Raw genomic sequence first — 13,158 nt, forward strand, 5'->3', positions numbered from 1 at the left:
CTGTACCTCTATTGAGTACAACAAAAATCGATTATTTTAATTATCAATTAATCCGTTGATTAGTTTCTCGATTAATCAGTTGGTTGTTCGGTCTATAAAATGCTGAAAAAATGGTGTGGCAGGTAAATTTTGATGAAGTCACACAAAAGTTTAGGACAGCATGACAAAAATACAGCTCACAAAAACAAAACAAAACAAAAAAAAACCTTTCATATCTCCAAAACAACTTTGTTTTTTCCATTAAATGCAGCAGCAGATGCTGAATATGTCTTCTGTCTCTCTGGCGGGGAGAAAGTCTAGCTGAGCATTTGTCTGTATGAGTATCATCATTTTATTGCGTTTCTGATCGGAGGAATAAGACTTGTCGCAGCCACCCCCTGTTGCAAACAACCCCAGTCCACCCTACTTAAAAAAAAAAAAAAACATTGAGACAAGTCTTTTTCTGTCTCTCACACACACAGACAGAACTAATTTGCAATGCTATGAATATATCCAAAGACACTTGGAACAGATTATGGCACATTATGTAGGCCTACTGTGTATTCTCACGCCCTAGTGCTGTCAGTGAACTTCCCTTGTAATTCTGTCTCTGCTGTGTGTGCTCTGCTCCTCTCATATTTTTGCATGAGTAGCTTACAAACTGCTCCATTTTTGAACTTCTCTCTCCCTCTCTCCCTCTCTCTCTCTCTCTCTCCCTGCCTCTCAGTCTCTCTGAAGGTGGGGGCAGAGAGCTATTAGCTGTGCGCTGCAAACATCATTAGGAGGGGAGACGCTTTCCACCGTCAGCGCCGGTCGGAGCAGAGCAGCAGGGGAGCCCTGGCAACAAGGAGAGACACAAACTCAGCAGCCCGGTACACCCTACAGTAAGTCACCCAAAACTGTTCATTCAATACTTCGTTTCGCCAAGCTGTCATTGCTTTCGCCGTGCCACTTTTCTCCTGTGGAAGCTCCGAGGAGAAAATGGCTGGAAGAACTGGGCAGGGTGGCGCTGACGCTCCGGTTTACTTCAAAGCCTTGGAAAATGTTTACTTCGCCCTCTGACCTATTTCTTAAGTGGCCAAACACCGCGGGGTCGTGCGGGGTTTGCGCGCGTACACTTGTCATTTCGGGACGTCAACGCAAAGTAGTGTTTAAGTGGGGCGAAAGGGAGCGGAGGTTCGGCCGGATTGTGACCGAGCGAGGAGCGCGTCCGCCGGGCGAGCTGGGTGTCGGGCAGGCGCTGCACTTCCACTAACTGCGCCACTCGACCTCGGCTCACACATTTTGCTCTTTGCAGACTGTTTCTCAGCGCTTAACATTGACACACACCGCCGAATAACGTCGCTTTGGGCAGTGTGTGCCTTCTTTTGAACTCTTTTCTCACTGACAAGGACTGTCAAAGGCGAGCATTACATTTTTTATCTACGTTTCACCATCGCGGAAGTGTTTTCTCCACACGAAAAAGAGACGAAGAACAACTAAGCTGTCCTCATAATGTGTCCACTGTGCGCGAAAACATTATCCTGCATGTTCCGACCGTTTATCAAATGTATTGTTGCATATGTATCACGATACTACACAGTGTTTTACATTGCCAGCTGGTTGTAAAGGACATAGGGTTTGTGATTGCTGGACTACCCGTGATGTCATTCATCCGAGCTTGGACCATTATATAACGGGACTGTAGGGAAGCCTGTGATAGCGGGCTATTTTTACTCTGTTTACACCTCGGAGTTGCACTCAGGGTAGGCTATGCGTCCCAAGTGGTAGCCTATGCTTTCACTCGCGTTATGAATTTAATATGGCATCCAAATGAGACCGGGTTTATGGACAGATGCGTCTTATAAAGAGGAAAAAGCTGCTGTTCTCCCCACCAGCTCCATTTGCACTTTTGCGTCTTCACCTTTTCTCGTGATGTCTGTGTAATTATTTGCAATTTGAGCATAAAAGTTGAGCAGCTTTACTTGTTGAATATATGTCTTCCCATGTTTGAGGCGTGTTTTTAGCCCATCAGGTGAGCTACCCTAAGCAATGAATGAACTATTCACCCTAAAGAGGGCTGCTGTTGTACCAATATATCATCCAAGCTCACACCTATGACAGCTGATAGTGATGCACCAAGATTATTAACACTGTTAGACACAACTAGGGCTGCAACTGACTTTAATAGTCGATTAATCTGTTGAATATTTTGACATATAATCAATTACACTAGTTGTTTGGTCTATAAAATGTCATAAAATGGTGAAAAATGTCAATCAGTGTCTCCCAACTCAAATTTTACTGTCATAGAGTATTAAAGAAGGCAGAAAACATTCATAATTAAGAAGCTGGAATCAGAGAATTACTAAAATATTTGATTATTTTAATAGTTGACAACTAATTGATTAATCGCTGCTGCTCCAGGAACAACAAAGTATCCATATAGAAATGTTTTGCTGACAGAGTTAAGTTTACAGTTTAAAAGAAGTTTTGATTGATATGTTTTGTATTAGCTCGTCACCCCTTATTAGATTGCTGCACAAAAACGTTTGCAAGTTTGTCCATATACTTGATAAAAACTTTTAAAATTTCTATGCTCAGGTACTCCTTGCATGCACAGTATGCCCCATTACATGTACTTTTGCCAAAATATTGCTTTAAAAAATATGGGGAACATGTAGCTATGCAACCCTGCAGCGTCACCATTAACCAGTAATCATACTGGTTTGTTAAGCAGAATTTTGTTTAGAAAATACATGTACAGTATTTGATCTAATGAACATTTTACATAATAGCAAACATGTTTCTTTTAACACCATTTTTTTTTATCCAGCTCTTTAAAATTGAGTGTCTGCCAAGTCAATATTTATTGGAAATAAATAATTGTTACAAGTGGCTCATCACACCGATTTCTGACAGACAACGTCTATTTAGATATGAAATGAAACTGCAAGTTGCTGTTTATTTGTTCCGGCTGCTTTATGATTCACTCGGCCGCAATATTATGTGTTAGAGAGCATTTGCAGTGTTTTAACGTGCATTAGAGTTGAGTGCTTCTTATACAGTCTACAGCTCAATTAAAATGTCTTGATCAGCTTCAACATTGATTTGGTTTTAAAAATTGTATTTTTGCAGTTGTTACGGCAGGTCTCCAGTGTATATCATTGTAAGAGGAATGGATAAAACCTTTCTGTGAAGTATTTGAGTACAAACTTTTAAGGCTTTTACTGATGGATTGAAGTGGTTACTTGCTTTGGTTTCATCCTGTAAATATAACATTTTTGACACTTAATTAGACAGTCGGCATGACTGTAACATTTCAATTTTTTGGTAAAGAATTGTGTCATTGATTGTAGTGTAATTTGGCTGCATGTGTTGTTTTCCATAGGTCTTGTGCACTTCTTTGAATCATTGCGTTTTTTTGTGTTTATTGATGTGCTAAACAAAAGTTGTCCAGTTAAAGCTGCATCACACAAGAGTTTTCATTTAGCATAGGTCTGTTTACCAGAAGTAAGATTTAATTTTTCCTGCCAAATCTTACTGTGAAAGGGGTCTGAGTTGTCAGTAGTAAAAGAAATCTGTGACCTTATGTGGTAGTAGATCTCACTGAAATCCCCACATTGACATTTCATATAGCCTCCTGAATGATTAAATAGATTTATTATATAGTGTGTTTTCTATGAGCTGAACCAAAATGTAAATATTTTTGTGAATAATTCAGACAACGGCGATGAATGATCTTTCGAGTTTAATGGTTTGCCTGGCCCATATGTTTTCACAGATCGGGCCGAAGTGATCTTTAATATTTAATAGTATGAATTGCCTATATATTCACAAATGCAGAAACGCAAAAAAATCATGAAATATACTTGCTTCCGCCTTTCTTCTTCAATATCTTAATGGTCCAAGGCAACTAGAGTGTAGATTTTGCAGTGTAGCATTACTTATGTACCGCAATGTCAGGATAGCATACCATCAGTGACAACAACAACAATGCAGGGAGGTGACTATTGTTGAGTATTTTTATGATGACTTGGGACAGGGAAGCAGAGAGGCAACTGTGAGCAATAAAGAGATTGAGACGATGGTATTTGTAGTCATATTTGGGGCATATTTCAAGTTTTGCTATGCTTTCTTTTACCAAGACTTTGGTTCGTCTGGTCCTCTGTGCTGTAGAAGCAGCAGCTCAGAGAGGGGAGATGGGTCGTAAACAAGGGATTAAACTGAAATTTGTAACTGAGCAGAAAGTCTGTAACAGATCCCCTGCCTTCATGTCTAATAAGGGGGAGAAGGCAGATGATAAAGTCAAGGGGACCCAGTTTTAATCCCTGTGGAACACCATGGGGAGGTCTTTGAGGTCTTGGTCTTAATGGAGACAAACTGTTCTGCTTAAGAGAATAACAGAAGGTGAACAGCATTGTTTAACTTTCTGAAACACCATGTTAAAAGCTGTATTTAGGCAGAGAAGTGCTGGAGCGTGGGTTGACTACACTCTGAATTTGAATAGGCCAAGTTTTGGTGCTGTGATACTTATTGCCTCGCAGATGTGAGAGAAACTGAGTGGAAACGGCACGTTCCAGGGTTGATTTTAGAAAAGAATTTCAGGGTTAGGATGGAGCAAAAGTTGAACTCGGTCAGCTCCGAGTCTGTCAGTACGGTGGTTGACAGCTAACACCTGCAAGTCTTAAGGTGGTTGAAAACATTACCAGAGGAGAGATGTTAATACAAAGAGTGGAGAGTGAAGATAGACATGCTTCTGCATGGTAGATAAACAGAGAGTCTTGTTGGGATTTAGGTAGGGAGGTAAGGCTTAAACAGGTGCTGAGCTTGTTCAAAACTGACATGAGGAGATGTGCTGCAGAATTGAGTTAGCACTTTTACACCTGAGGTTCCCTCCTCTCAAAGGCAGTGGGAATTTTGAATGGGTTTTTGGTTAGATATTGGTAGAGTTTAGGGCTGCACGATGTTGGAAAAAACTGACATTGCGATTTTTTTTAACCCTGCGATATATAGTGAAGATTATTTTGCTGAACAAAACGTCTAAGTTTTATAAACTGTCACAGAGCTTGTTTTCTGCACTAATCTAAACTCCAGTGGAAAAATCTGATTGGCTTTTTGTGGCAGGAACCAGAGCGATGCTATCTTCCAGACTGCCCTACAAAAATACCTGATCCTTGCATCCCTCTATGCTAAAATGTATTTTAGCTGTTGAGGGAACAGTAGAGGGAGTAGTTGTAGTTGGTCATCAGTTGGACTTCATGGGGTTTCAGACTGGAGCAGAAAGGGCTTTGATTAAGTCTAGTGGAATAGTACGTTCAACGTTCACTGCGTTTGTTAAAGTCGGGGCTTTGCCGTAGTATAATGGTAAACGTGAAGGCTTTGTGATGAGGAAACACCAAACTATAGTGCTTTATTGTGCAGATGTCACTGTGCGTCTCTGCTGTTCCACCCACGTACCACACACACACGCACACACACACACACACACATGCATATACATACTTACCACTGCCACCATAGCCTTTGATTCCAGCCGCCACTCACTTTCAAATGGTAATGAGAGGCAATTAGAAGCCAATGTGTCCTAATCACAAGCCATTTAACTGAGCTTGGCTCATTTGTCAGAGCCATATGTGCACACGGACCCGCACACTCAAACACACATGAGTACACACATCTGCTGGATCATGCTAGAGTCTTGTCTTTGTCTCTGGAATTTGCTGCCTGTGTAAGGGGAAAGAGGAAAATTGCACATTAGTGAGTGTGTGTGGTTGAGAGAGACAGCGAGAGATTTACAGGTAATGATTGGGCGGAGGTTTCATGGCTGAATGAATAAGTGACAGAAATGGCTCTATGCTCCAACCTGCAAATACAGGCAGAGTGAACGATTGGTAGGCGGGGCAAATGGATCGACCAATGGCTGAAACAGGTGTCTGTGTGTGTCTGTGTGTATTTGTAGAGAATTACTTGGATCAACAGCACTTACTCTCAACATTAGCTTACAGAATAACTTTGACATGTTACACACTGTAGGCAGAGGTGTAGTGAAAGCTAAACACACACCCTGAAACCTGAAATAGTATTTACTAGAGTTGCAATGATTAGTTGATCAAAAAAAAATTAGTTGCCACCTGTTTTGATAGTTTATTAATTTTTTCAGTCCTTTTTTTTAAGCCAAAATGTCAAACATTTGCTATTCCAGCCTCTTAAATGTGACGATTTTCTGCTTTTCTTTACCATTCATGACAGTAAATAAAGTATTCTGATTATTTTTAAATGTTTTTTGATTGCTCAATTGATTTTTTTTTTTTTTTTTTACATATAAATAACTAGCACTTAGCCCGTTAGCTTGATGGTAACACATAATGGGAATGACTGCTAACAGAAATTAGCATTGCAGTCGCATAATATCTTAATAAACAGAAAACAAAGGTGTGTGCTCATACCTTCAGGTATATATTGCCTCTGATCTGTGGAAGCTAATAGCTCCTGACCTCACGCAGTCTGTTATTCTGGCTTCAACACTCCACACTGATCAACTACAGCAGCCTCAAAGGGTCAAAAGTCAAGCACAAAATTCACCATTTTGAAGTTGAATGTTGAAGGCTCTTTGTGCAGTTTTCATTTTGGCATAACATCTTATTTTACTTATTCCTATATAACTTATGGTGTGATATGCAGTCTGCATGATTCAACTTTTTCCTATGGTCTAGTGTTAAACAAAACTTCCAGGTATCATGACGGTAGTAAGTCAGGGGATACTTTTATTGTCCCTGCCCTTGTAAATGAAGAGTCTTTGGGTTTTGGACTGTCGGTTGGTCAAAAGAAGTAATTTGAAGACGACAGTTTGGGCTCTGGCAAATTATGATTTTTTCACAATTTTTTGACATTTTAAAGACTAATTGATTAATTGTGAAAATAATCAGCAGCTCAATTGACAACAGAAATAATTGTTAGCTGCAGCTCTAGCACTTACCCATATCCCTTGATATTGGCATGCATAATCCTCTGCCAGATCGCGCTCACTTCATGTGAGCACTGATAAAAACAGACAAACCCCGCTCTGCACTGAAGTCTGCAAAAGCATTGAGGCAGGCTGTGGTAATCAGACAGAATAGATATTCAAAAATATAAATCATTCTGCAACAAATTACACCACTTTAATAAGAAGCTGTCAGCTCTAACGTGTAGTCAAAGTTTTCTCCATGTACCCTTTTCTTTCTCAGGTACACATAGTGCAAGTGCGCTGTAAGGAGCCATAACAAACAGACTCTTGTCTTAATAATGTAAACATGCATAGAAAAGTATATACCTGCTCGGTCTTCAAATGTAAATGCACATTGAAAAGAGACAAAGCAATGCACACAAACAAACTGCACACAAAGTGCAAGCCATGATGTTCAGCATATTGAGTAGCCCAGATATTGTTCTCCTTTTTTCTTTCCTCCCTTCTCTCCTTCATATCCCCTGCCTGCGTTTTAAACCACTTTCACATGAACAAAAACATTATGTTTGATGCAGGATACTGAAAATGATGTCAGCCCTTATTTGCTGCACTCACTTCAGACTGCTGTCACAGGTTAATCCCTGCTCGTCTCCTTTTACACAAGAAGCTACATGAGCTGCACAGAGGAGAACAGCGTTGTAGGTAGTAAAGGATCGAAGTGGGACAAAAAAAAAGAGGGAGTGTGTGAGAAAAATGATTTTGAAAAAATAAAAGAGTGGTGGATGTGGGTGGGGGCAGATCAAGAGATTGAGCTGTCTGGTTGAACCATGCAGTGCGCTCAGACCTTTTCAGCTTTTCCTTTCATCCTCCTCTATTCATGAGCACACCGACGAGCACACGTGCATGCACACAAGAGAAAGGACACACTCACACACACAGAATACTGCTTTTAAAGGGGATCAATGAGAGTTTTTTGTATTTTGTGTAAAAGAACATTCCACCGTTTGTGATCGTGTGTGGCTTTAGTGCACAGTCTTGTGTTTCTTAGGCTGCTGTCTGTCTGTATGGGACAGCACAGCAGTAGTAATTCAATGGAGATGCCATAGCAAGCACTTAAATCTGCAATTCATGTATAAAGAGTGAAAACTGTGGTAATATAGGGGTCAATGGAAACACTTGTTGAAGTCCCTTTAGCCCTTTTTAAATGTATAATTCAATCAAAGCATTCATTATCACATTCAGAGGGGGTTCTGTTGTGTTTAGCACTTTAAAGTACTTTCGGATCTATACTTGGTGTGTGTGTGCATGCAGATGTGCGCACGTGCAGCATCCAGACTTGTGTTTCCCCTAGTTGTTTTTCAGGCCTGGTGGTAAAACTCTAAACAGACAAGGTATGCAGGATGGCATATTGACACAGTCGGCTTTAGTGAGATGGCACAGCAGGTGGTCTCCAATTTGTATTTGGGTTCAAATTTTTGTTCATTCTTTATATTCAAGACTTCAAACAGAGTGATCACAAGGAGAGGATGACTTAATAAGCTGCATTTATTGCAAATAAATTAAGCAGTGTGTCCTATGAGCTTTGCAAAACATTAGCACATCATGAACACATTGCTGCTCTTTATCCTCCTGTGCTTGGAGAAACATTTCACCATGTCATCATGATATGGAGATTTTACGTATAAAATAAACTTAATTAGAACAAAAAATTTGAGTTAAATAAATTCCATTTGTTTTAAACATTACACAGATGCGCAGGTTGAGTTTTTCAAACCCGTCCTTTCCTGCACCTGCAAAGCTGAGAACCAGAACTAACCTGTTACCTGCAGTTATCTCTAAGTCAAGTCCGTATATTATTATATTGTATGTGTTATATTCTCACATGCTGCCTGACTGCAATTACTTTATTTTTAATCATGCCCACCCCTGTGAATTTATAGAAATATACCTGTTACACAGTGTTTTTGCGGGTCACCCAGCAGGTGCGCGTGGGTACCCAACAAGGTGCAGCACTCTGCTCTGGATTTTTGGAGGAAAAACATGAATATATTTGTCTGTCTTCTGCAGTAGAGCTCTTTTTAGGCGGCCGCATGCTCACATTGGCTAACATGCAACCCATACGCTTGCACTCCACAGTCATTGAAAGGAACTCTGATGGCAGTGGCACCTGCATCCAAAAGTTTCCCAGGCAGTGACACTGAGGTTGACTCATGTTTTGGAACAGTGCTGCACGGAGGAGTCCACAAATGCAAATCAGTGATTTCCGAATGAATGGATATTTGGTGTTGTTTTGGCATTTTCCTGTTTTTGGCTTGGTAGGGGTTCCAGTTGGCCCAGTGGAAACACTGGTGTGTGAGCCTTAAAGTGCATGTAGAAATTTGCAGTCTTTCATGACCCTCTTTCCCTGCTTACCATCTTTATTTTGAAGAGGCAATCTAATCAATACCAATCTTCTGAATGGCCAAGGTAATCCCAGCGTTTGAATGAGAGGGAGACACACACAGAGGGAGGGAAATAGAAGGAGAGAGGACTGAAGCCATCCTACAAACTCGTGTTACACTGTCGGGTCGATAAGCCACTGCATGGCTCAATAACCATGTGAAAAAGGGAAGCTGGCTTTGGGACTTAGTTCAGCCGTGTGTTGGCTTTGGCTGTGTAATGGCTGCCAGTGTAGCTGACATGATATACAGCTGTCTATATGCCAAGCAAGTTGCTGTAAAAGGCTAAACTGGACTGAACTCCAGAGTGTCTAAATGATGACATGAGTGCTCTTATGGGCCAAAGAAAACAAGCTTTTAGGCTACAAATTTGAGTTCCCTGCATCGATTTGTATCCAGGCAACTCATCAAAATCGGCTAAAATCATCAGAGCTGCTTCATCCCCTCTCTCCAGAAAGATAGCTGCTGTGCCTGTGCTATACATAAAATGTGATGCCTCATGTAAGTCATCATGCAATAGTTGATTCAGTATGCTGCTCCTTTGAACTCTCTGCCTTGATTTATATTTGATCACACTCCAAGCAGAGCCTGGGTGAGAGGAAATGGTTTTAAGCATTGGTCTTTTGAGGGCCAAGTTAAATGAGGGAGAACCTAACTGATAAAAGCTCACTCTTTATAGGACATCCAAATGTGGTTGGAGTTATTTTCTCCATCTTTAATGGTATTATATAGTGCATCACAGAGCATATTCACTGTCACATCTGTGAAGTAGGGGTGGATGGTATAAATAGAAAGTACACCGGTATAAATTTTGATCATACCATTATACCATGCTGACAGGAAGAACCGTCACTTTACTGAACCCCAAAAAAAAGTGGCAATGACACAATGAGCAGGACAAATAATAACATAATCTACAAATTATGTCCAAGGAAAGTGTTTACAAGTGGTGGTAATATTTGATATACTTGGTCAGAGGTTTTGTATTTTTATAAATTTATTGTTCCAGTTTTGCACATTAAATGTTCTTAAAATACCTTTATACCATGTGAAATATGTCCTAGTAATGAGAGTTCAGTAATAATTGCCATGCAGTTTCCATACCAGTGTTCTCCAGATGGATCATTGAAATTGTAAAAACATTATACCATGATACACTTTTACCATCTGGGCTTCAAATTATACTGTTATATATATTTTAGGCCATACCACCCCACCCTACTGTGAAGACCCCATTTAATGCTGAAAGATACATACAGGTTTTGGAGCAGCATACGCTGCCATCCAGACAGTGTCTTTTTCAGAGACGTCCCTGCTAATTTCAGCAAGACAATTTCAAGACATTCTGTGTGTTACAACAGCGTGGCTTCACAGTGAAAAAGTCTGGATGCTGCTAGACTGGCCCTCCTGCAGTTCAGACCTCTGTAACTAACTGTCACATCTGTGAAGGCCACATTAATGCTGAAAGGTACATACAGGATTGTGAGCAATATATGCTGCCGTATTATTAGAGCAAGACGATGCCGTGACACATTCTGCATGTGTTACAACAGTGTGGGCTCATAGTAAAACAATACTAGACTGGCCTGTCTGCTGTCCAAACCTGTGTGTGGATATTTTCTGCATCTTTAATGGTATTATAAAGTGCAGTTCTGTCTCTTGAGCTCTTTCAACTGTGGCTCACTCGGTGACAAAGCCACAGCATTTTTTTGGGGAGGATTTAAATCCGGTTTTGTTGCTTAAGTGATTATTCCCCAAGTCCCTTCTCTAAATTATATTTCCAATCATCTTCCCACTTCAAAAACATTCTGTTGTCTCCTGTAACCTCGACCTCTGTTGTTTTTCTTCGATCTTCCATGTCTCCATGATTTCTTGCAGCTGGGTTTTTACACATCTTCTCTTCTCTTCTCTTCTCTTCTCTTCTCTTCTCTTCTCTTCTCTTCTCTTCTCTTCTCTTCTCTTCTCTTCTCTTCTCCCCTGCCTTATCCTTATCAGAGGCAGTAGAGGATTACAGTGGGGAGTTGACACTGACTGGCAGTCAGACAGCTCCTGCAGACTCTCCTCTTCCCCATAGAGCTCCAGGCCTGGGACAGGGATAAGCTGACAACCTGGGACACAGCCAGATAGATAGTGATGAGGAATGAAGATGAAAGAAGAATGCTAGGAATTGGGGTCATGCACATATATTGGTGCACACATGTAATGATCTTCTGTTACCCAGACATTAGCATCACATTCACAGGTATTGTCTCTGTAAAGATTATGATTAACGTATCAGTTCGTGCGAATTCAAACTGTAATTTAAGGTCATTTAAGTTCATTTAGGAAGGAACTATACTGTATAATCAAACATCAAGTGACAAGTGGGTACCATCACAGTAGACTAGCTGCTAGATAGTTGCTTCATTTGGATGCCTTAGCTCCACTCATGCGCCACCTCTTTGCCCATTTTTGGATTAGCTAGGAGTTAGCCGAATCATGAATTAGAAATGGAAGCATTTCTGTTTGAACCCTGGTCTCTGCAATAGTGTATTTGTAATAGATCTGATATGAACTTTCAGCTTAAAGTGCAATAATATTTAGCTTTATGTTAGATCAGAATGTTTGCTCGCAGGCTGAAGATGACCCATTATGCACCTGTTTGGCTAGATATATTAAAAATCTATTTTTAAGTTTAAAAAAGTCCCTTATGTTTTTCTATTTATACTGGTGGTTCTACCTCAGTTGTTGGGATTGAAGCCCACAGACCCTGCAAGCAGCAAGGTGGGTGTGTGGGTATCAACAATAACTTACGCCTGAGCCAGGAGGATATGCATTTAGAGAGAGGAATTCAATAACAGGAAAATGGCCAGTGATAGAAACAATCCCTGGAATACCAAAACCCACCCTTCACCAATGTTGTTCTTGGCACCAGCTCACTTTCCATTACTACTGTTTACTCCTCAGCGTGCTGATGCCAAGTACAATGCATCCCTCAGACATCTCATTTCATTGATGGGTTGTGATGTGGCATGTGCAGCGAAGTCCTGAATTCCAGTCTGTTGTTATCACTGTCCCCCTCTCTCTGACAGTGCATTGGTGTATGAAAACAGTGGACTCGGGTCACCATATGGTCGGGGGCACACATGGGTGGGCACTGGAGGACAGGTTATGACAAGCCTGTGCAACCAAACCACAGGCAATATTTAAAACAGTGGCTGTAAGACTGAAACTATTTCCTGAGCTGTGGTGTGGTTTGAACAGAGCAAGTTGCTGGATTGCTGGCTTCTTCTTTCTGTCTGTCTGTCCGTCTGTCCAACTGGCTGGCTGGCTGGTAGTTGTGGCTTGGCCAGTTCATCTTTTTGACTGGACGGCTGGAAGGCTGGATGGATCAGCCTCATCTGGCTGGACATTTGACTGGATACTTGGCTGCAGGCTGGCTAGCTGATGAGCTTTCTGGATACCCGTCTGGCTGACTGACTCGCTGGCTGCCTGACTGACTGGCTATTATTTCTGGCCCTTCCTTTAGCTATGTAGTAAGCTCATGACATTGGAGCAGGGACATTTGGCTATGACAGTCAGGGAGGTGTGCTAAAACACTGCTGACAGAGATAAGACCTAGTGAGCCAGGATGTTCCCTGCCTGCCCATGAGCCCCACGAGTCCATCACCAATTACAGTATCAAGATCTCTTTAGAGAGTATCTCTTTCTCTACTTTTCTTTCACCATTATAGACTAGAATCTTTGATCATTTTCTATTTTAATAAAGTTTATCCAATGGCTTGCTACTACTGCTTGAAAGCAACAGGATTATATGTTTTTGGCTGAGGAGAG

At 41.0% G+C, this 13,158-nt stretch overlaps 1 long non-coding RNA gene across 2 annotated transcripts in view; it reads left to right on the forward strand.

The window, feature by feature from the left end:
* The first annotated feature begins 488 nt into the window (after positions 1–488).
* LOC146313057 (uncharacterized) overlaps positions 489–13,158 on the forward strand; it is a 114,294-nt gene continuing 101,624 nt past the window's right edge. For both annotated transcript variants that reach the window (XR_014772024.1, XR_014772025.1), the window contains exon 1: positions 489–863. This is a non-coding gene — a long non-coding RNA (uncharacterized LOC146313057). The remainder of the gene's footprint in view (positions 864–13,158) is intronic.

This window comes from Lutjanus erythropterus, chromosome 16 (assembly GCF_056507025.1).
Source record: "Lutjanus erythropterus isolate fLutEry1 chromosome 16, fLutEry1.hap2, whole genome shotgun sequence".
Taxonomy (NCBI): Eukaryota; Metazoa; Chordata; class Actinopteri; order Lutjaniformes; family Lutjanidae; genus Lutjanus; species Lutjanus erythropterus.